Genomic DNA, 23,305 nt, shown 5'->3' on the forward strand with positions numbered 1-23,305 from the left:
TAGTCTTTTTAGAGCAGGTTTATGTTCATAGTGAAATTGAGCCCCCACATGAGTGTAGCCTCCTCCACTATCAACAACACATCAGTGGTACATATCACCCAGAGCCCATAGCTTACCTTCAGGTTCAGTCTTGGTGTACGTTCTGTGTATCTGAGCAAACTAATGACAGGAATCTAAAACTATGGTATCAAAGCCAGTAGTTTCACTGCCCTAAAGTCCACTGCCCTATTCGTTCCTTCTACTCCTGACAATAAATACTCATTTTACTGTCATCATAGCTTTGCTTTTTCCAGAATGACATATTGCTGGAATCATATAGTATGTAACCTTTTCGGATTGGCTTCATCCACTTAGTAAGTTTACAGTTCCTCCATGCCTTTTCATGGCTTGATTGTCCATTTCTTTTCAGCACTGAAGTATACACTATGGTCTGGGTGCATCACAGTTACTTATTTATGCACCTACAGTGAAGGGTCATCTTGGTTGTTCCAAGTTTTCGCAATTACAAATAAAGTAGCTATAAATATCTGAGGGCTATAATATCCCTCCCTCTAAAAGCATTTTGGTTCTATTCTACCCTTTTTCTGAGTTGCCGTGGAATAGTAAAGATCACCTGACAAGACCTTTATTGGTCTGCAATCTGGATGTGTGACAGAATCAACAATGGACACAATTCCCTACATCCTCTGTTTCCTTTGACATGAGCCATGATACTTTTATGTCAGGCTTCCCTGGTGGCTCAGTGGTAAAGAATCCACCTGCCAATGTAGATGTGAGTTCGATCCCTGGGTCAGGAACATCACCTGGAGAAAGAAATGGCAAGCCACTCCCGTATTCTTGCCTGGGAAATCCCATGGACAGAGGAGTCCGGCAAGCTACAGTCCACAGGGTCACAAAAGAGTCAGACATAGTAACTAAAAAAAAAACCACTTCTATGCCACCTCAAGGCACCTTAAAGTTTTCCACAATAGGGCTCATCCACCACTGGAGATTCTAGAACTTTTTAACTTTCTTACTACACATCCAAACTTTTAAAATACTCTGTAATATTTTCTAACTGAATTGAACAATGAAATTTGAGGGAAAAGAAGGTTTTAAAATATTGCCAAGGGGAAAGAAGGAGCTGACGGACAAGAGCTGAGGGACAAGAAGATCTTAAAATATAGCTGAGGGACAGGTAGTTCTTAAAACACTGCCTCACCTAGATGACAAAGTTGTCCCTATTCCTGCCAGTATCAAATGCAACCAAGTAATGTTGCAATGATGGATAATAAGTCTCTCCTGCTTTCTAATGTCCATCCATAGCTGAAGTCACCAATTGGTTCTTGCTGACTTGCCACTGGAAGAAAAATTGCATGCTTGAACTGACTGATGAGTGAGGTGTTAAGGACCAGCTTGACTGGCATCCTACCAGTTCTCCCAGAACTCTAAATTTAACCTGTCACAAAAACTGAGTGAGTTGCTAGGTGAAGGAGTCTGCACATTTATTACCTCACCGTAGAGCACCTGGGCTCTACAGGTCATCAGATCTGTGACAACTATGCTGTTGTCAGAATATGATTTTTCTCAGAAGTGACAGAAAAGGTCATGGTAGGAGACCTAAAAGCCTATCTACCCTGAAGCTGAAAACTTAGTTCACTTTATGTAAACTATTTTTGTTTGTTTTTTATTTGACTTCAGTTCAGTCAGTTCAGTTCAGTCACTCAGTCATGTCCGACTCTTTGCAACCCCATGAATCGCAGCATGCCAGGCCTCTCTGTCCATCAACAACTCATGAGTTTACCCAAACTCATGTCCATCGAGTCGGTGATGCCATCCAATCATCTCATCCTCTGTCGTCCCCTTCTCCTCCTGGCCCCAATCCCTCCCAGCATCAGGGTCTTTTTCAGTGAGTCACCTCTTTGCATCAGGTGGCCAAAATATTGGAGTTTCAGCTTCAACATCAGTCCTTCCAATGAACACCCAGGACTGATCTCCTTTAGGATGGACTGGTTGGATCTCCTTGCAGTCCAAGGGACTCTCAAGAGTCTTCTCCAACACCAGAGTTCAAAAGCATTAATTCTTCAGTGCTCAGCTTTCTTTATAGTCCAACTCTCACATCCATACATGACCACTGGAAAAACCATAGCCTTGACTAGACAGACCTTTGTTGGCAAAGTAACGTCTCTGCTTTTTAATATGCTATCTAGGTTGGTCATAACTTTCCTTCCAAGGAGTAAGCGTCTTTTAATTTCATGGCTGCAATCACCATCTGCAGTGATTTTGGAGCCCCCAAAAATAAAGTCTGACACTGTTTCCACTGTTTCCCATCTATTTCCCATGAAGTGATGGGACCGGATGCCATGATCTTCGTTTTCTGAATGTTGAGCTTTAAGCCAACTTTTTCACTCTACTCTTTCACTTTCATCAAGAGGCTTTTCAGTTCCTCTTTACTTTCTGCCATAAGGGTGGTGTCATCTGCATATCTGAGGTTATTGATATTTCTCCTGGCAATCTTGATTCCAGCTTGTGCTTCTTCTAGCCCAGCGTTTCTCATGATGTACTCTGCATGTAAGTTAAGTAAGCAGGGTGACAATATACAGCCTTGACGTACTCCTTTTCTTATTTGGAACCAGTCTGTTGTTGCATGTCCTGTTCTAACTGTCGTTTCCTGACCTGCATACAGGTTTCTCAAAGAGGCAGGTTAGGTGGTCTGGTATTCCCATCCCTTTCAGAATTTTCCAGTTTATTGTGATCCATACAGTCAAAGGCTTTGGCATAGTCAGTAAAGCAGAAATAGATGTTTTCTGGAACTCTCCTGCTTTTTCCATGATCCAGCGGATGTTGGCAATTTGATCTCTGGTTCCTCTGCCTTTTCTAAAACCAGCTTGAACATCTGGAAGTTCACGGTTCACATATTGCTGAAGCCTGGCTTGGAGAATTTTGAGCATTACTTTACTAGCATGTGAGATGAGTGCAATTGTGTGGTTGTTTGAGCATTCTTTGGCATTGTCTTTCTCTGGGATTGGAATGAAAACTGACCTTTTCCAGTCCTGTGGCCACTGCTGAGTGTTCCAAATTTGCTGGCATATTGAGTGCAGCACTTTCACAGCATCATCTTTCAGGATTTGAAATAGCTCAACTGGAATTCCAGTTCTATAAACAGCTCCAATTGACATTTTTCCAAAGAAGATATACAAATGATCAATTAACATGTGAAAGGATTCTCAGAATCATTAGTGATTGGTGGTGGTGATGGTTAGCACTGGTTTAGTCGCTAAGTCATGTCCAACTCTTGTACTGTGTAGTTCACCAGGCTTCTCTGTTTGTAGGATTCTCCAGGCAAGAATACTGGAGTGGGTTGCCATTTCCTTCTCCGCGCGATCTTTCCCACCCGGGAATCAAATCCAGGTCTCCTGCATCACAGGCAGATTCTTTACCAAATGAGCTATGAGGAAATCCCAAATACTGGAGTGGATTGCCATGCCCTCCTCCAGGGGATCTTCCCAACCCAGGAAGGCGAATGTTGGGTAAAAGACGTGCTTTTATCATGAGCTTCTACAATCTCTGAGGCTGATGTGCCTCTAATCGGACCCAGAGCCCTTTCTCTGTACTGAGCCAAAATAATAGGACTGTCTCTTTTTCTTTCACATTCCTCCAACTAGGAATCCAGGCTGTCTGTTGGGACGTTTTCTTCCTCAGAGCTGGTCTTAGAGCTCAGATCCACCCATTATTACCCAGATAGAGTTTTGTTTTGTTTTTAACCCAGCTTCCCATGAAACCCAAAACAGTACAAGGTCCTGCTTTCCCTGAAGATAGATGGCCTTGCACCCTATCTCCCAGAGTCCACATTGCATGAATTTAGCATCTACAACCTACAATAAAATTTTATTCATTTATTTATAATAAATTACCTTACTGTGAAACTTTGTTTTATAATTTTTATTTTTTACTATTATTATTTAGCTGTGCTGGGTAGTCATTGCACTGCACAGCTCTTTGTCACAGTACAGGGGTTTCTCTAATTGAGGTACATGGGCTTCTCTAGTTTTGGTGTGCAGGCGTAGTTGCCCTGCAGCCTGTGGGATCTTAGTCCCCTGACTAGGGATCAAACCCATGTCCCCGAAATTGGAAGGTAGATTCGTCACCACTGGACCATCATGGAAGTCCCATTACTGGTCATTTGCAAAACTAGGTGAAAGAAAGCCCTTTGAGTTTCTTTAGCTTTTCTGCTTAATTGGATCAACATTCCATTATTTCAACTGTTGGTTTTTCCACCTTAGAAAGGGAAAGGATGGAAATTCTTCCCTTGGAGGGGTGCCTTCCCAGACTGGTGATAGGGAGCAGGCATTCGGTATGCTCAGCTTAGCCCCTGTACCTCATTGTTGCTTCTCTGCCCCACCTCTCCTCAAGCATCTCTCATTCTATTTCTCCATGGCATAAGCTTTCTATGTCAGGATCTGGCTGGAATGAGGAGACTTGAAGTTTAGTCAATCTGTAGGGAAAGTCATCAGGGAACTGAATTTTGGTTAATACCCATTCTCCAAACTGTCCCTTTGATTATTTTGTTTTTCAGCTGTCTGATTCTTGTGTCCACTTCTCAGTGAGGTTTGAATTCAGAGGGCTGAAAGGGAATAATCACTTCTATAGGAACAAAAACCCCCTCAAGGGACTTCCCTGGTGGTCCAGCAGTTAAGAATCTGCCTTGCAGGGGACGCGGGTTTGATCCCTGCTTGGGGAACTAAGATCCCACATGCCATGGGACAACTAAGCCCGCAGGTGGCAACAGAGACCCAGAGCAGCCAATAAAAGATTAATTAAAGAAATCACACACACATGAAAGCCTTCCATCCTAGTGGCTAAAATAACAAAGGTTTATTTCTCACTTATGTTACTTGTTCACAGGGTCTCTGGTTGTTGTTTTTGACTATACACACCACACAGTGGGAGTTTCAGGGTTTAAAAAATGGCTTAAATATTAGCACCCCTGAGTAGAATTTTATTAAAAAACAGAATAAGAAGAAATGTTCAGATTTGAAACCGGCGATATAATTATAAAGACTGTCCCAGAACGCTGTTTTCAAATCTAACTCTTTCTATTGGGGAGATATGTTTATAATAAACAATAAAAAGAGGTATGATCTGCTGAATAGGTCTTTTCATATAACCCGATTTATTTTGGGGAATACTTAATTCAGAGCTTTTCTTTTGGGGTGTCAGCACTTTCCCTTTTTGGAAATGAGTTGTACTAGACTGACCTCTATTATTTCTGGATTACATGCCAGTGATGGAAAGTGAATTGAGTGCTTTGAGGAGGGAAAAAAATCATTACCAGAAAGATGAATAGACTGATTTTGTACTGGGTTCCCAAAAGGAGGGGCTCTGGAAAGATCAGTGGTTTGATTTTTCTGGGATACATATCTTCTTGGATACTCTTCAGAGTTGTGATAAATTCCTCCAGCAGCAGGTGGGAGGTATGTTTATTGATAGCAGATTCTCTTTGGGCCCATTGGCTTCAAAGAGAGGCCTCTCTTTGCTATGTGACATTTAGATACAAAAATTGCATTGGTTCTCAGATTTCAGGCATTTGGAAAAGAGTCAACAGCCAGCCAAGTTTACAAATTTATTGCTTTGCCATAGCATGGAGAGATGTTTTTCAACAAATATGTATCATTTTCTACTATGTGCCACACCGTGCAATGTGCTGATGACACCTAATCTACTTATTTGATCCACTTAAAAGACCTATTTAATAGAGCTTTTGTTATTGGAGGAGAGAGCTGAATCTAGCAGGTAAACAGCCTACAATTCAGTGTGAGAAATACCAAACTGAGGACACATAGGGTACTAAGCTTATGTGCGTGTGTGCTTAGTCACTCAGTGGTGTCTGACTCTGCGACCCCTGGTGGACTATAGCCTACCAGGTTCTTCTGTCCCTGGGGATTCTCCAGGCAAGAATACTAGAATGGGTTGCCATGCCCTCCTCCAGGGGAATCTTCCCAACTCAGGGATCGAACCCAGGTCTCTGGCATTATAGATGGATTCTTTACCATTCTTTACCACCACAGAAACCCAAGAATACTGGAGTGGGTAGCCTATCCCTTCTCCAGGGGAAATTCTCAACCCAGGAATCAAATCAGGGTCTCCTGCATTGCAGGTAGATTCTTTACCAGCTGAGCTACCCAGGAAGCCCTAACTAATCTTACACTGGAGGAAATCAGGGAAGACTTCCTAAAAGAATCAACCTGGAATTGTGATCCCAGGAGAAACAGGACTTAATCAGTGGATGATGGAATGAGCAAAGTCCCAGGGGCTAGAGAGCATATGGCATATTTGAAAGCACTGAGAATATAAAGTTACATGCAGGGGTGAAGGAGAGAAGTGTTTTTGTTTTTGTGTTTTTTAGGGAATAAATGAAGAGGAAAGGGATGTGGCTTGAGGTTAAAGGGGTAAGCAAATGCAACATCATGGAAAGTCTAGTAAACCATGTTACAAAGTGTGACCTCTATCTTTATGGAAATAGTCATTGAATAATCTTTAGCAGGAAAGTGGCATGATTGAATTTGTTTCTGGAGGCCACTCTGGTTGCTATGTTGAAAACAGATTGAGAAAGACAAAGTCTGGAGATAGGAGATTAAAACTCCAAAGCAGGATCTATGTAGCTCTCCAAGAAAGAGACAATGGTCCTCTGAGATCACATACTGGCTGTGGAATGTACAAGAGGGCAGATTCAAGAAAATTCTAGAAGGTAGAATTGACAGGACATGATATGTGGATGGTGTAGGAAAGGAGAGGGGGGACTTTAGCCTGATACTGAGATTGCTCAAGTCTCTGGCTTGGACACTAGGTTGATAGTGAGGTCATCTATTGAAATGGGGGACCCAGAAGGAAGAGCAAAATTGAGTCTAAGATCTGGAATTCAGTTTGGGACATGTTGACTTGAGGTGTGTAGTGGACACTGGCAATGACCTAGTTGTGTCCCTGAGGCCTACTATTCAAGGACATGAATTTGAGCAAATTCTGTGAGATAGTGTAGGAAAGGAAAGCCTGACGTTCACGGGGTCACAAAGAGTCAGATATGACTTAGTGACTGAACAACAAGTTCCTGTATGTGAAGAAAGCATCTGCATCTCTCTGCCTGAGGTCATTCCTTGCTCACTAAAGTGAGTTTTGCTTTAGGGTACATGTAGTCAGCTACAAAGTTTCAGGGAGTTGATGTCCCAAGAGTGACCAACCACAGTGAGGTACAGGGACTGATGAATCACAGTCTCAGCTATCTTTCTCTTTTTGCCTCCACCTCACAGCTTTTGTGATCTCAGTTCCCCCATCAGAGATGGAACTTGGGCCCTCGGCAATGAAATTGCAGAGTTCTAACCACTGGACTGCAAGGAAATTTTTCTTGTCTTTCTACATACCATTTCTGAGGCATCTTCCATCCAGTGTTTAGAGGGTCCCATGAGACTAAGCCTCAGGTATCAACCACAATAGCTGTTCGTTGACACATCCTCTGCTGATTCTCTTTCTTTTCCTGTCTCATTTCTCATTCCCTTAGAAGGCCTCCAGAGATCACCTCCCCCCAAAATTAGCCATTTACACCCATACTGGAGTATCAGAGTCTAAAATGAAGCTGTTTTTGAAACAACCAAGTGGAGGTTTCAGAAGGCACATGGATATGAAGATTGGAAATTCAGGTGGAAACTTTGGGCTGGAAGATATTTAATATTTAGGAGTCATCAACATATGCCTTCTCATTGAGATAGTGGATGTAGATGATTTTTAATAGTCTGTAGAAGAAGTGGAAGGCCAATCATAAGTATTATTTAGGGGAAAGGCAAGGGAAGCACTGAACTCCAGGAAGAACATCCATAGAGGCTGAAGGAGAAGTGGGGAAGTGTAAAACCACACAAATCAAAGTAAGTAAAATTATCTTAGGACAGAGGAGTTATCAGAGATCTCTAAGAGAAGAAGGCAAAAAATAGTCACTGGATTTAGCTACAAAGAGGTAATTGGTGACCTTGGGAAACACAATTTCAATTGCGTTTGCCTTCAACGTGAAGGCAAAAACATCATAGATTAAGTCATGAATGAGAAGTGAGGAAAGGCTGGGCAGAGAACATAGACAATTCTTTCAATAAGTTAAGCAATGAAGGGAGAGAGACTAATAGAACAATAGCTGGAGAAATCTGCTGAGAAGAGGAGCAGGGTTTCTTGTAAAGCTCCTTCAAATTTCTGCCTAACTTCCTTTTCTGCCTCCCTGGATCTGTGACTTCATGCAGCTGAACCAGATAATCAGGAAAATATCAGTTCTTTGAAGTCAGCCCCTTGGCAATTTTCATTCCATCTGCATCCTTCATTCCCCCTTGCTGTGTACCACCACATATTCAGATTCCAAAGACTTAATGGATTCTTTTTTCATTCCTAGTTCCATTATTAATACTGTGTTATTATAGTGTTGTGTCAAATTTTTCTAGGATTAACCCTTCCAACTTGTGTGATACTCTTATAAACAGTAGACTGTTGCACAATAATCTGTTTGGCCTGAAAACAGTAGTGATTTTATTTATATTTTTATAAGAAATATAAAAATAAAAATTTCAAGCAAAATAGTAAATATATCATGTGGTAGAAAATAACATTTATAGGAATTTTTCCTTCAGTTTAGTTCAGTCACTTAGTCGTGTCTCTTTGCGACTCCATGAATTGCAGCACACCAGGCCTCCCTGTCCATCACCAACTTCCAGAGTTCACTCAAACTCACGTCCATCGAGTCAGTGATGCCATCCAGCCATCTCATCCTCTGTTGTTCCTTTCTCCTGGCCCCAATCCCTCCCAGCATCAGAGTTTTTTCCAATGAGTCAACTCTTCGCATGAGGTGGCCAAAATACTGGAGTTTCAGCTTTAGCATCATTCCTTCCAAAGAACACCCAGGACTGATCTCCTTTAGAATGAACTGGTTGGATCTCCTTGCAGTCCAAGGGACTCTCAAGAGTCTTCTCCAACACCACAGTTCAAAAGCATCAGTTCTTCAGTGATCAGCTTTCTTCACAGTCCAACTCTCACATCCATATATGGCCACTGGAAAAACCATAGCCTTGACTAGATGGACCATTGTTGGCAAAGTAATTTTTCCTTAGCCTTCCTAAACTGGCAAGACAGCCACTCAAAGATTATGCTGCTGCTGCTGCTAAGTTGCTTCAGTCATGTCCAACTCTGTGTGACCCCATGGACAGCAGCTCACCAGGCTCTGCCATCCCTGGAATTCTCCAGGCTAGAGTATTGGAGTGGGTTGCCATTTCCTTCTCCAATGCATAAAAGTGAAAAGTGAAAGTGAAGTCACTCAGTTGTGTCTGACTTCGCAACCCCATGGACTGCAGCCTACCAGGATTCTCCGTCCATGGGATTTTCCACGCAAGAGTATTGGAGTGGGGTGCCACTGCCTTCTCCCAAAGATTATGAGGAAGCAATAAATAGCAAACATCAATGGAAGCAGCAGTTACCTATAGGCTCCCAGAGTGTACAGTCAATCTTTTTAAGATTTATTTTTATGTGGACCCTTCTTAAAGTTCTTATTGAATTTGTTCAATATTGCTTCTGTTTTACATTTTGGTTTTTTGGTTGCAAGGCATGTGGGATCTTAGCTTCCTGACTAGGCATTGAGCCCCACACTCCTTGCATTGGAAGGTGAAATCTTAGCCACTGAACTTCCAGGGAAGTTCCCAGTTGATCTTTATTAGTGAGTCTTCTCTGGACCAAGCCCAGATCTGGAAAGTTCCTCATTGGCACTATTCCTATAAGGCTTTAATTAGCACTATTCCACTCTATTATTAGGAAACATCACTACAAACAAAGCTAGTGGAGGTGATGGAATCCCAGTTGAGCTATTTCAAATCCTGAAAGATGATGCTGTGAAAGTGCTGCACTCAACATGCCAGCAAATTTGGAAAACTCAGCAGTGGCCACAGGACCAGAAAAGGTCAGTTTTCATTCCAATCCCAAAGAAAGGCAATGCCAAAGAATGCTCAAACTACCGCACAATTGCCCTCATTTCACACACTAGTAATGCTTAAAATTCTCCAAGGCAGGCTTCAGCAATACATGAACCGTGAACTTCCAGATGTTCAAGCTGGTTTTAGAAAAGGCAGAGGAATCAGAGATCAAATTGCCAACATCTGCTGGATCATAGAAAAAGCAAGAGAGTTCCAGAAAAACATCTATTTCTGCTTTATTGATTATGCCAAAGCTTTTGACTGTGTGGATCACAATAGACTGTGGAAAATCCTGAAAGAGATGGGAATACCAGACCACCTGACCTGCCTCTTGAGAAATCAGAAAGCAACAGTTAGAACTGGACATGGAACAACAGACTGGTTCCAAATAGGAAAAGGAGTACGTCAAGGCTGTATATTGTCACCCTGCTTATTTAACTTATATGCAGAGTACATCTTGAGAAATGCTGGGCTGGAAGAAACACAAGCTGGAATCAAGATTGCTAGGAGAAATATTAATAACCTCAGATATGCAGATGATACCACCCTTATGGCAGAAAGTGAAGAGGAACTGAAAAGCCTCTTGATGAAAGTGAAAGAGAGTAAAAAAGTTGGCTTAAAGCTCAACATTCAGAAAACTAAGATCATGGTATCCAGTCCCATCACTTCATGGCAAATAGATGGGGAAAGAGTGGAAACAGTGTTAGACTTAATTTTTCTGGGCTCCAAAATCACTGCAGATGGTGAGCGCAGCCATGAAATTAAAAGATGCTTACTCCTTGGAAGGAAAGTTATGACCAACCTAGACAGCATATTGAAAAGCAGAGACATTACTTTGCCAACAAAGGTCCATGTAGTCAAGGCTATGGTTTTTCCAGTGGTCATGTATGGATCCGAGAGTTGGACTATAAAGAAAGCTGAGCACCAAAGAACTGATGCTTTTGAACTGTGGTGTTGGAGAAGACTCTTGAGAGTCCCTTGGACTGCAAGGAGATCCAACCAGTCCATCCTAAAGATCAGTCCTGGGTGTTCATTGGAAGGACTGATGTTGAAGCTGAAACTCCAATACTTTGGCCACCTGATGTGAAGAGCTGACTCATTGGAAAAGACCCTGATCCTGGGAAAGATTGAGGGCAGGAGGAGAAGGGATGACAGAGGATGAGATGGTTGGATTGGGTTTGGGTGGACTCTGGGAGTTGGTGATGGACAGGGTGGCCTGGCATGTTGAAGTTCATGGGGTTGCAAATGTCGGACACAACTGAGTGACTGAACTGATTCCACTCTGATCTGGGAAGAAAGGAGAGAAAAGGAAGGCAAGCAGAAAGATGAGTATCATCAATGTGTACAAGGACCCTGGATCATGAGAAGGGAGCACAAGGTGGTGGCCAGTTCACAGAGGGGTCATAGCCCAGGATGTGGGGCTGACTTGTGTGGTAAGAACTGCTACCTGAAGACTGCTGATTGGCCCCAGCTGCTCCCAGCCTAAGGTAACTTCTTAAGCCATCATTCTCTAAGTGGAGAAGTCAAAGTCACTAATAACTCTGGGACGATTAGATTCCCAGATTGATTGGTAGATCAGCAAAGAACGTGAGGGAACAGGACACCATGCCAACAGGGAAGCAGGCAGCAGACCCTGGGAGTGTTGTAGGTCACCCTAAACACATTAGATGAACTGGGCAGCAAAAGGAATTTAAACACCTTCCTGGAAAGTCCCACCCTTTCCTGGTCACGTTAATGACTTATCATGTGAAAACGGTTCACACATCCTGAATATGCATTAAGCCTCTCTAAGCCGTTTATTGGGCTTCTCAGGTGGTGCACTGGTAAAGAATCCGCCTGCCAATGCAGATGTAGGAAATGCAGGTTTGATCCCTGGGTCAGGAAGATATCCTGGAGAAGAAATGGTAACCCACTCCAGTATTTCTGCCTGGAGAATTCTATGGACAGAGGAGCCTGGTGGGTTACAATCTCTGGGGTTACACAGTCAGATACAACTGAGCAACTTAGCACACACACAAACCTCCTACTAGACGCATTATAGCCATTATGTGATTTAATCTTACCCCCAGTTCAGTAGGCTCCTTTAGCACCTGTAATGAACAGAGAGAAAACTGAGGCCAGAGAAGTTTAGTTAGTTACCTAAGGTCACACAGCTGATGCACTTCAGAGTTGAGATTCAAATTCTAGACATTGATTCCAGAGCCTTTTCAACTAGGAAATCCTTTATGCAGCTTTCTCTTCAGGATCACTTCTTCTGTGGATGCATAATTCGAACCATCAGCCCATTTTGCTCTACAACAAGTGGCTTTTCCTAGAGCTATTTAAGTTGAAGTCTAGAAGAAATGTGTAAAATAAGTAGGCTATGAAAGAATAACCAGCAGGGGAAATATAAGAATGCCAGGTAGCTGTTTTGCTCTTTCCACGTCTTCAGGAAGATAGTTAACTTCCGACTGCTTAGGTGAGAAATGGGGAGAATATGTAATAATTTACCTCAACAAGTACTTGTTTAGTGTCTCCTCCAGGAACAAAGGTGACATGTGGTGTTTCATGCCATGTTTCAGGAAGGCCTGTTTGACTTGATTTTCCTCTCTTCTTTGGAGACAGGTGAAGTTGCCAAGCCACTGTGAGACAAGGAACTGGTGCTGGGATTGCTTTTTCAGATCTGACACTGCCCTGGAATCCTTACTTCCGCTGAGTCATCTTCATACTGGCACCTAAGGTGTGTTGTAACAATGAACCATAAAACTGTGTTACAGGGTGTGTCATGACCACCCACCAATGTCAACTTTGCTGGTGCATTCACATGGGAGGGAAATTACAATGTGTAGCCACCATGTTCCTGTAATGATGAGACTCTGGAATTATTATATACTCCCTGACTCTAAGAGAATCATGGAGAGGGTTAGGGTTGTCATGTTGAATAGGACAATATGGTCGCAATATCAAATCACCAGCCAAACCCTGCTGACTCTTGGTATAGAAGCAAAATTTAAATGCTAAAGTTATGAACTCTAGCTTGGAGATAGCTCTTGTAAGAACTCCCACATTTAAGTGTGTGTGTGCATTTTAACCTAAAACATTTTTAGTTTATATATTATTATGTAACTATTTTGATTTTTTGCTTTTGAGGTAAAGTTCTATGAATTTTAACACATGTATAGATTCCTGCAATTACCTCCATGACCAGGATATAGAACCATCCCATCATCCACCCTCCAAAAAAGACTCTCTCCTATCATCCCTCTATAGTCACTCACTTGCAGTCCCTGAAAACCATTTATCTTTCTTCTTTTTTACAGTTTGTCTCTGAGAAAGCCATATAAATGGAATCTTAAAGCATGGAACCTCTTGAGACAAGCTTTTTTCAGTAAGCACAATGCCTGGATGATTCATCCAACTTGTGTATGTATCAATACTTCCTTTCTATCTATTGCTGAGCAGTATTCCATGGTATGAATGAGTCATCATTATTAATCTCTTAAAATTCATTATATTTTTAATTGAAGTTTAATTCATGTACAATAAAATTAACCCCTTTACCTTAGTTTTTTTTTTTTTAATGAAGAAATGAATCATGTGAACATCCTTACTCCATGAAAAGATAAGCTTTAAACTGGAAACAGATTTTTGGACATGCCATGTTTGTCTGACTTTCTCCAGTAGATGGTTTCTATATTTGGAGAATTGTTCAGTGCAGTTCTCTTTCCATCTGCTTGTACTCATGTTATTAACAAATGTTCACTTCTTTCAACTGATTTCATGTTGCCTCTCCAACATTCTCCATTGTCTCCATTCTTTAGTGTTTTTTTAACACATAATACCTGTACATTGCACAAAATACAAAATGGTACATACCAAGATAAATAAGTTACACCCACTCTCTAACTCCCAGTAAATCAGTTTCCTTTCCAGAGCTAACAGTATCCTCAATTTTTTTAAAAAGCATCATTAGAGGTATACTATGTATTTACACATACATACATATATCAATGTATTAAAAAGTATGTATATAGACATATATAAGTATACAACTATAGGTATGCACGTGTACTCAGTTGGTCAGCCGTGTCTGACTCTTTGCAACCCCATGGACTGCAGCCCACCAGGCTCCTCTGTCTGTGGAATTTTCCAGGCAAGAACACTGGAGCAGGTTGCCATTTCCTACTGTAAGGGATCTTCCCAACCCAGGGATCAAACCTGCATCTCTTGCATCCCCTGCATCAGCAGGCAGATTCCTTATCACTAGTGCTGGGAAGACCCACAAATATATATATTAATATATTTTAATATAAACTATAAATAGATGCATATAAAAATCAATGCATACATATGCATACATACACACATTTCCCCCACACACAAATGGTGGCATATTCTACCCAATGTTCTTTACTTTGCCTTATTCTCTTAGCTTCCCTTCTCTTGGAATTCCTTCCAGAAAAGTACACTTAAAGCAGTATAGTAAATCCATTTTATTGTATTGTTTGAGTGTATTATAATTTATTTAAGTATCGCATTACTGATGGTCCAGCAAGTTTCTAAACTTTGTTCACACAAAGAATACATTGTTTTATTTGTATCATTTCATTTCACACAAATGGAAGCATCTTTATAGGATAATTTCTTAGAATTGGAATTTTTGAGTCAAGGGATATATTCATTTCTGTTTTTGAAAGATTTGGCCAAATTATCATTCAGGACAGTCACATTAGTTTATATTATATTAGCAATGGATCACAGGTTTCTACATTTATTTAGTAACTAATTATTTTAACATGATTTCAGATATTAATGAATATTCAATGATAGGTATCAGAAAATTAGTGTTAATAGCTTCTCAATCTTTATTTTTATGACATTAACACTTTTGAAGAGTTTAAGCCAATTCAAAAACTGTCCTTCAATTTGGGACTTTATTTTTTTAAAAACAAAGAACCAATTGCAAATAACAAAGCAAAATACAAGGAAAACTTTCCAGATATAGACAAGAACAAGAAAAATAAAATAAAAAATGTACTTAGTAAGACTACCTATCATTTGCGGGGGTGGGGATAAGAGGAGAGAAATAAGTGAGGAAAATTAAGAGGAACAAACTTTCAGTTACAAAATAAATGAATCATGGGTATGAAATGTATAGTGTACGGAAATAGTCAATAACTATATAATATCTTGTATTGTGACAGATGGTAATTACTTATTGTAGTGACAATTTTGAAATGTATAGAGATACTGAATTACTGTGTCATGTACTAACAATGTTGTAGCTCCAGTTTATTTCAAAAACAAACTCATAGAAAAAGAGATCAGATTGTGGTTACCAGAGGAGGGAAGAGAAAGGAGGAATTGGATGAAAGTTACTCAAAAGGTACAAACTTCCAGTTATACGATAAGTAAGTGCTTATCTTATAATGTACAATTAACACTGTGATATAACATAAAACTAACTCTGGTAAGTTACATATACAAACTTATAAGAGTGTAAATCCTAAGAGTTCTCATCACAAATAAATTTTTTTTCGATTTTTTAAATTTTCTATCTATATGAGATGATGCGTGTTCACTAAACTTACTGTGGTCGTAATTTCATGATGACTGTAAGTCAAATCATTATACTGTATGCCTTAAACTTATACAGTTATATCTCAATAAAACTAGGAAAAAAAGAAGGAATGCTTATCATATTTTGTTTGCTTGACTACTTACCATTTTTTGAGCGCTTACTATATGGCAAATATTGAGTTAAGTATTTTGCCTAGGGGTAACAGTGAAAACAAGAGAGGTGAAAAACAAAGGAGAAAAGGAAAGATAAAAGCATCTGAATGCAGAGTTCCAAAGAATAGCAAGAAGAGATAAGAAAGCCTTCCTCACGGATCAATGCAAAGAAATAGAGGAAAACAACAGAATGGGAAAGACTAGAGATCTCTTCAACAAAATTAGAGATACCAAGGGAACATTTTATGCAAAGATGGGCTCGATAAAGGTCAGAAACAGTATGGACCTAACAGAAGCAGAAGATATTAAGAAGACGTGGCAAGAACACACAGAAGAACTGTACAAAAAAGATCTTCATGACCCAGATAATCATGATGGTGTGATCACTCATCTAGAGCCAGATATCCTGGAAAGTGAAGTCAAGTGGGCCTTAGAAAGCATCACTACGAAGAAAGCTAGTGGAGGTGATGGAATTCCAGCTGAGCTATTTCAAATCCTGAAAGATGATGCTGTCAAAGTGCTGCACTCAATATGCCAGCAAATTTGGAAAACTCAGCAGTGGCCACAGGACTGGAAAAGGTCAGTTTTCATTCCAATCCCAAAGAAAGGCAATGCCAAAGAATGCTCAAACTACCGCACAATTGCACTCATCTCACATGCTAGTAAAGTAATGCTCAAAATTCTCCAAGCCAGGCTTCAGCAATACATGAACCATGATCTTCCTGATGTTCAAGCTGGTTTTAGAAAAGGCTGAAGAACCAGAGATCAAATCACCAACATCTGCTGGATCATGGAAAAAGCAAGAGAGTTCCAGAAAACATCTATTTCTGCTTTATTGACTAGGCCAAAGCCTTTGACTGTGTGGATCACAATAGACTGTGGAAAATTTTGAAAGAGATGGGAATACCAGACCACCTAACCTGCCTCTTGAGAAATCTGTATGTAGGTCAGGAAGCAACAGTTAGAACTGGATACAGAACAACAGACTGGTTTCAGATAGGAAAAGGAGTGCATCAAGGCTGTATACTGTCACCCTGCTTATTTAACTTCTATGCAGAGTACATCATGAGAAACGCTGGACTGGAAGAAACAAACACAAGCTGGAATCAAAATTGCTGGGAGAAACATCAATAACCTCAGATATGCAGATGACACCACCCTTATGGCAGAAAGCGAAGTGGAACTAAAAATCCTCTTGATGAAAGTGAAAGTGGAGAGTGAAAAAGTTGGCCTAAAGCTCAACATTCAGAAAACGAAGATCATGGCACCTGGTCCCATCACTTCATGGGAAAATAGATGGGGAAACAGTGGAAACAGTGTCAGGCTTTATTTTTTAGGGCCCCAAAATCACTGCAGATGGTGATTGAAGCCATGAAATTTTAGACGCTTACTCCTTGGAAGAAAAGTTATGACCAACTTAGATAGCATATTCAAAAGCAGAGACATTACTTTGTCGACTAAGGTCCGTCTAGTCAAGGCTATGGTTTTTCCTGTGATCATGTATGGATGTGAGAGTTGGACTGTGAAGAAGGCTGAGCACCAAAGAATTGATGCTTTTGAACTGTGGTGTTGGAGAAGACTCTTGAGAGTCCCTTGGACTACAAGGAGATCCAACCAGTCCATTCTGAAGGAGATCAGCCCTGGGATTTCTTTGGAAGGAATGATGCTAAAGCTGAAGCTCCAGTACTTTGGCCACCTCATGCGAAGAGTTGACTCATTGGAAAAGACTCTGATGCTGGGAGGGATTGGGGGCAGGAGGAGAAGGGGACGACAGAGGATGAGATGGCTGGATGGCATCACTGACTCGATGGATGAGTCTGAGTGAACTCCAGGAGTTGGTGATGGACAGGGAGGCCTGGTGTGCTGCAATTCATGCGGTTGCAGAGTCGGACATGACTGAGCGACTGAACTGAACTGAACAGTGAACAGTTATTGGATGCTGAATTTGTGCCAAGTGAAGTGCAAAATGTTTTATATGCATTTACCTCCTGTATTCCTCATAATACTCCTTCAGTATTCTCTATATAATGCGTGAGTAACCTGCAGTACAGAGAGGCAGAATTGTTTGCCTCTAGTCACAAAATTAGCTCTCTTCCTATTCCTTTCCTTCCCTTCTCTTCTTTTCAAGTTAAAAAAGCTCATATGCTCATTAAATCCAGAAGGGGTAAAGTAAAAGTGGAGTGCCTGTCGGCTTCCAGAGGTAACCTCTATTAACAACTGGGTGTGTTTATTTCCACACCATTTTCTATTAGAGCCAAGACTTAAATCCCATCTTTTCTGACTCCAAAGCCTTTATTCCTAATGAATATTCAATGCTGTCTTCCATAGGCAAATAGAAAATTATATAATTATATACATATGCTATAAAATGAAATGGCTCTTAAAACTCTTATCAGTTGGATTATTGTTGAAAAGCAGGAAAAGCTAAAACATACTAAGTACCATCTCTCTGATACAAAGAGCCTTTTTATCCACAGCATAAAGGAGACTAAATTAACTAATTAATTAAAACTAAAAGAGCTTTTGACAAATGACACCCTGCAAGTACCTTTTGTGAACTTGCTACTTAGCCAACTGTTGACTATAAAAATAGAAAAAATAAGGCATGTGACCAAAGAGGAGGAACAAAAGCAGCTGAAATCAAAAGCAGTCCTGTTGTGCAATAGCTGATCTAGTTGAAGCTTTGCTGTAGAAAGAGCTTGGAGGCATTGGGTCCCACAAAACTCTTGCAGTTTCTAATACTAGATTACCTGTAGAGTACTGACTGTGTGGTATCCCAGTGAGGTTATAATGGTGCTCAGGCATGTTCCACTCTACCTAAGGTCAAGAAGAACAGCAAAGTGTCTATAGTAATGGCACTGGGAAATAAAAACTCATTTCTTCGGGTCATAGAAGGATCCAATTTAAAAAATTACCTTTGCATTGGATGACGATGCAGAATGATGATGCCTCATTCTTCATAATCTGGGAAACTAGTCAGTGAGGAGAACCCAGCAGTTTCATTGAGTTAAGATTCTCTCTGCCTTCTACTTCCACCTAGCAAACACATTTCACTGGATCTTAGACTAAAGACCACTTTGTTAATTTTACCTCGAAAAATTTCATCTTTCCTTTTCTTGTATTGCTCTTATCCCATTTTGGTGTAAAGGTAGTTATACCTTCATAAAATAAAGTTCATGGCTTTCCTTCCCTTCCTTTTTCTGCTTGTAATTGTAAATCTCTTAAACTTTGGATTATCATTTCTTTAAAGGTTTTTTTAAATGCACCATAAAATTTTCTGTACCTTTTCTTTTTGTGAGTGAAAAAAGGAGTGTTGGAAGAGTCCTGAGTACTTTCCATTTCTTTATTGGGTATTGGTTCATCTTTTTTTTTTTTTTTTTGCAACTTTGTTAACTTTTGTGTTCTAGAAAAAAATACACTTTAACTTTTCAGTTTATTGGTAAAAAATTCTTTATACTATTCATCCATAATTTTAAAAGTCTCTGATATTTCTCTAGTTATGTCCCTTTCTTTACTCACATCTTTCTCTCATATTTTCATTCTCTGTGAGTTTCTGTGTCAATATTTAAAGAAACCTATTTTTATAGGCGTTTCAAAGAATCAGCTTTGGGTGTTTAAGAGTTTTTGTTTGCTTCCTCTTTGGGGGGTTTATCTATTTTCAAACTTGTTGAGTTGAATATTGAATGCTTAGTTGACTTGTTTTTAATACTTTTATGTAAATACATTTTCATAATTCCACTTTAGCCACAGGCTGGCAACAAAAGATTTCCTGGGTTTGAATCTCTGCTGTCACTAGTATATTGGACAAGCTATTTCACTGAAGCTCTGTGCTTCAGTTTCCCCTTCTTGCTGTTCAAATCAATTATTCATTATCCTTATTAATGTTTTAAATGCTTGATCCATCATTATCTGAGAGAGATGTCTTAAATTCTCCCAGTTTGGGGATTAACATATTTCAAGGTTGTTTTTTGGGGGGTTAAGGGGGCAATACATACAAGTACATGATGATTCTATCCTCCTGGTAGATAATTGCTTATCTTAGTATCATATCCCTCTTTTTGCATTAAATTATATTTTTGCAAATATTAATATTCTTATACCAAATTTGTTTTGTTTAGAGTAGATGTTGACAGATTTTTATTTTTCTGTATCTTCATTTTCAAAGAAACCAAGCTAGTGAATGGCAAAACCAGTTTTATTCCTAGACCTAGTCCTGTGTTCTTTTTCCCTGGCCATGACACATCCTAGGTCTACCTTCTTTCATGAATCAGCTGTCACTCATCACTGTGAGGCCTCTCCCAAAACCTCAGCCTATAGTGACTGCTTCCTCCTCTGAATGCTCAATGCCAGCAGTACTTATTCAGTCCTGAAAATGTTCTCTTCTAGTGCTGTATGTGCATCTATCCTGGAAGTTCCTTAAAAGCTAGAATAGGGTTTTGTTTTTTTTGGCTACGGTGGGTCTTCATCACTGCATGCAGGCTTTCTCTAGTTGTGGCAAGTGGGGCTATTCTCTAGTTGTAGTGCTCAGGCTTCTCACTGGGGTGGCTTCCCTTGTTGTGGAGCACAGGCCCTAGGGTGTGTGGCTCAGTAGTTATGGTGCGTGGGTTCAGTAGCTATGGCTTTCGGACTTAGTGACTTCATGGTATGTGGGATCTTCTGAGACCAGGGATCAAACTGATGTTCCCTGCATTGAAAGGTGGATTCTTAACCACTGAACCAACAGGGAAGTTCCTAGAATAGGGTTGTTAATCAAGTTTTAGAAACAGAGAACTGATTGAAATTAAAAAGTGCTAACTTGGGGTTTGTTAGGACTGCAGGTGAAGAAGGCAATGGCACCCCACTCCAGTCTCTTGCCTGGAAAATCCCATGGATGGAGGAGCCTTGTAGGCTGCAGTCCATGGGGTGGCTAAGAGTCGGACACAATGAGCAACTTCACTTTCACACATTGGAGAAGGAAATGGCAACCCACTCCAGTGTTCTTGCCTGGAGAATCCCAGGGACGGGGGAGCCTGGTGGGCTGCCGTCTATGGGGTCACACAGAGTCAGACACGACTGAAGTGACTTAGCAGCAGCAGCAGGACTGCAGGATACACAGATTCAAGAAGCAGTTGAATTTGTGTTCTGCCAGACCACAAAATGGCTTATAAGGGAAGAACACTGAAGATTACTATGAGTTACTTGAATTGTTTTTCAAGAATTATAATTGGAGCTGGCAAGAAGTAAGGGTGCTTATTAATTAAGAATTGGTTGGAGTCTAAAAAGGTTGTCTAGTTACAAAGGGAGACCTTGAGACCACAAGGTTGCAGCTGGCAAGTGTTGTTTTGAATACAACTGGTAGTGTCTTTGGGTCTGGTACAGTTCAAATAGAGCTCAAGTTCTCATGGTGTAGAGATGTGTCTGAGATCATATCCTCAATGGCCACCTGACTCCATTTTTGTATGCCTGCAAGTGTGGTTAATCCATTATAATTTCTATTTGTTATCAGTTCAGTTCAGTTGCTCAGTCGTGTCCAACTCTTTGCAACCCCATGAACCGCGGCACGCTAGGCCTCCCTGTCCATCACCAACTCCCAGAGTCCACCTAAACCCATGTTCATTGAGTTGATGATGCTATCCAACCATTTCATCCTCTGTCATCCCCTTCTCTTCCTGCCCTCAATCTCTCCCAGCATCAGGGTCTTTTCCAGAGTCAGCTCTTTGCATCAGGTGGCCAAAGTATTGGAGTTTCAGCTTCAACATCAGTCCTTCCAATGAACACCCAGGACTAATCTCCTTTAGGATGGACTGGTTGGATCTCCTTGTAGTCTAAGGGACTCTCAAGAATCTTCTCCAACACCACAGTTCAAAAGCATCAATTCTTTAGCACTCAGCTTTCTTCAATTTGTCATCAAGATTATATATCTTCTGTTGGTGACTCCAAAATTACTTTACTAAGGAGGCTTAAAGATTCAATCTGGTCAGGAAGAGAGTGCCTAGGGGACTTGACTGGAACTTGAATTTGCATAGCAGACACACTATTTTTATTTGCAGTGATTGGGAGGGTGGGTATTACAGAGTTGGGAAGAGGTTAGCTATAGCCCCACATACCATCCTTTAAGCCATCACTGTCCTTGCCTATGATGGTGATTTCCAACAAATCAAAATTACCATGAGACTCAGATTTTTAAAAAATACATACTTTCAGGTCCTACTCCAGAGCCACTGAGCTAGAATCTCTTGGGTAGGGTCCGAGATTCTAGTGTTTCAGAGTCTGTGTTGGGAAATTCAAGCTGAAGGTATCTTAGCACCTTCTTGGCAAGTAGTAACTTCTTGTAAATACAGGGTGTGCATCCAATCTGGAAACATAAGCAAACACATAATAAATGCTTTAATTGCTACTGTATCTTACTGTATAAAATTAAGTGATAATTCTATTTCCCAAAATCTATCTTTACTGTTAGATTAATTAAACAAGAAGACCATCAGACTGAGGTGGCTTTCATATCACACCCTAGTAGCCTACGTAAGCAAACCAAAACCTAAGGCTGAAATGCATCCAGCTGAAAAAATCAAAACCTAAGGACAGTCTATCCCAAACAGCCAACTAGGCTTCCCTGCATAAGGCAATCACCTAACACTCTAACCAATCAAATCATTTCCTTGCTTCAGTACACTTCAGTTCAGTCGCTCAGTCGTGTCTGACTCTTTGCAACCCCATGAATCACAGCACACCAGGCCTCTCTGTCCATCACCAACTCCCGGAGTTTGCTCAGATTCATGTCCATCGAGTCAGTGATGCCATCCAGCCATCTCATCCTCTGTCGGCCCCTTCTCCTCCTGCCCCCAATCCCTCCCAGCATCAGAGTCTTTTCCAATGAGTCAACTCTTTGCATGAAGTGGCCAAAGTACTAGAGTTTCAGCTTTAGCATCATTCCTTCCAAAGAAATCCCAGGGCTGATCTTCAGAATGGACTGGTTGGATCTCCCTGCAGTCCAAGGGACTCTCAAGAGTCTTCTCCAACACCACAGTTCAAAAGCATCAATTCTTTGGCGCTCAGCCTCCTTCACAGTCCAACTCTCACATCCATACATGATCACAGGAAAAACCATAGCCTTGACTAGATGGACCTCAGTCAGTAAAGTAATGTCTCTGCTTTTGAATATGCTATCTATGTTGGTCGTTAACTTTTCTTCCAAGGAGTAAACATCTTTTAATTTCATGGCTGCAATCGCTATCTGCAGTGATTTTAGAGCTCCAAAAAATAAAGCCTGACACTGTTTCCACTGTTCCCCCATCTATTTCCCACGAAGTGATGGGACTGGATGCTATGATCTTCGTTTTCTGAAGAGCTTTAAGTCAACTTTTTCACTTGCCTCTTTCACTTTCATCAAGAGGCTTTTCAGTTCCTCTTCACTTTCTGCCATAAGGGTGGTATCATCTGCATATCTGAGGTTATTGATATTTCTCCTGGCAATCTTGATTCCAGCTTGTGCTCCTTCCAGTCCAGCATTTCTCATGATGTACTCTGCATAGAAGTTAAATAAGCAGGGTGACAGTATACGGCCTTGACACACTTCTTTTCCTATTTGAAACCAGTCTGTTGTTCCGTGTCCAGTTCTAACTGTTGCTTCCTGACCTGCATACAGATTT

General features: G+C 40.7%; 1 long non-coding RNA gene across 10 annotated transcripts in view; it reads right to left on the reverse strand.

The window, feature by feature from the left end:
- Nucleotides 1-23,305, reverse strand: part of LOC114113196 (uncharacterized) — a 121,355-nt gene that overhangs the window by 33,130 nt on the left and 64,920 nt on the right. For 2 of the 10 annotated variants that reach the window (XR_009599371.1, XR_009599367.1), the window contains exons 2-4: nucleotides 18,428-22,011; nucleotides 13,506-13,786; nucleotides 4,832-12,679 (exon numbers count right to left, since the gene is read on the reverse strand). This is a non-coding gene — a long non-coding RNA (uncharacterized LOC114113196). Of the gene's footprint in view, nucleotides 1-4,831; nucleotides 13,787-18,427; nucleotides 22,012-23,305 lie in introns of those variants that run through there. The other 8 variants (XR_009599369.1, XR_009599365.1, XR_009599370.1 and 5 more) reach the window with 7 other exon arrangements.

Source organism: Ovis aries, chromosome 2 (genome assembly GCF_016772045.2).
Source record: "Ovis aries strain OAR_USU_Benz2616 breed Rambouillet chromosome 2, ARS-UI_Ramb_v3.0, whole genome shotgun sequence".
In the NCBI taxonomy this organism is placed as follows: domain Eukaryota; kingdom Metazoa; phylum Chordata; class Mammalia; order Artiodactyla; family Bovidae; genus Ovis; species Ovis aries.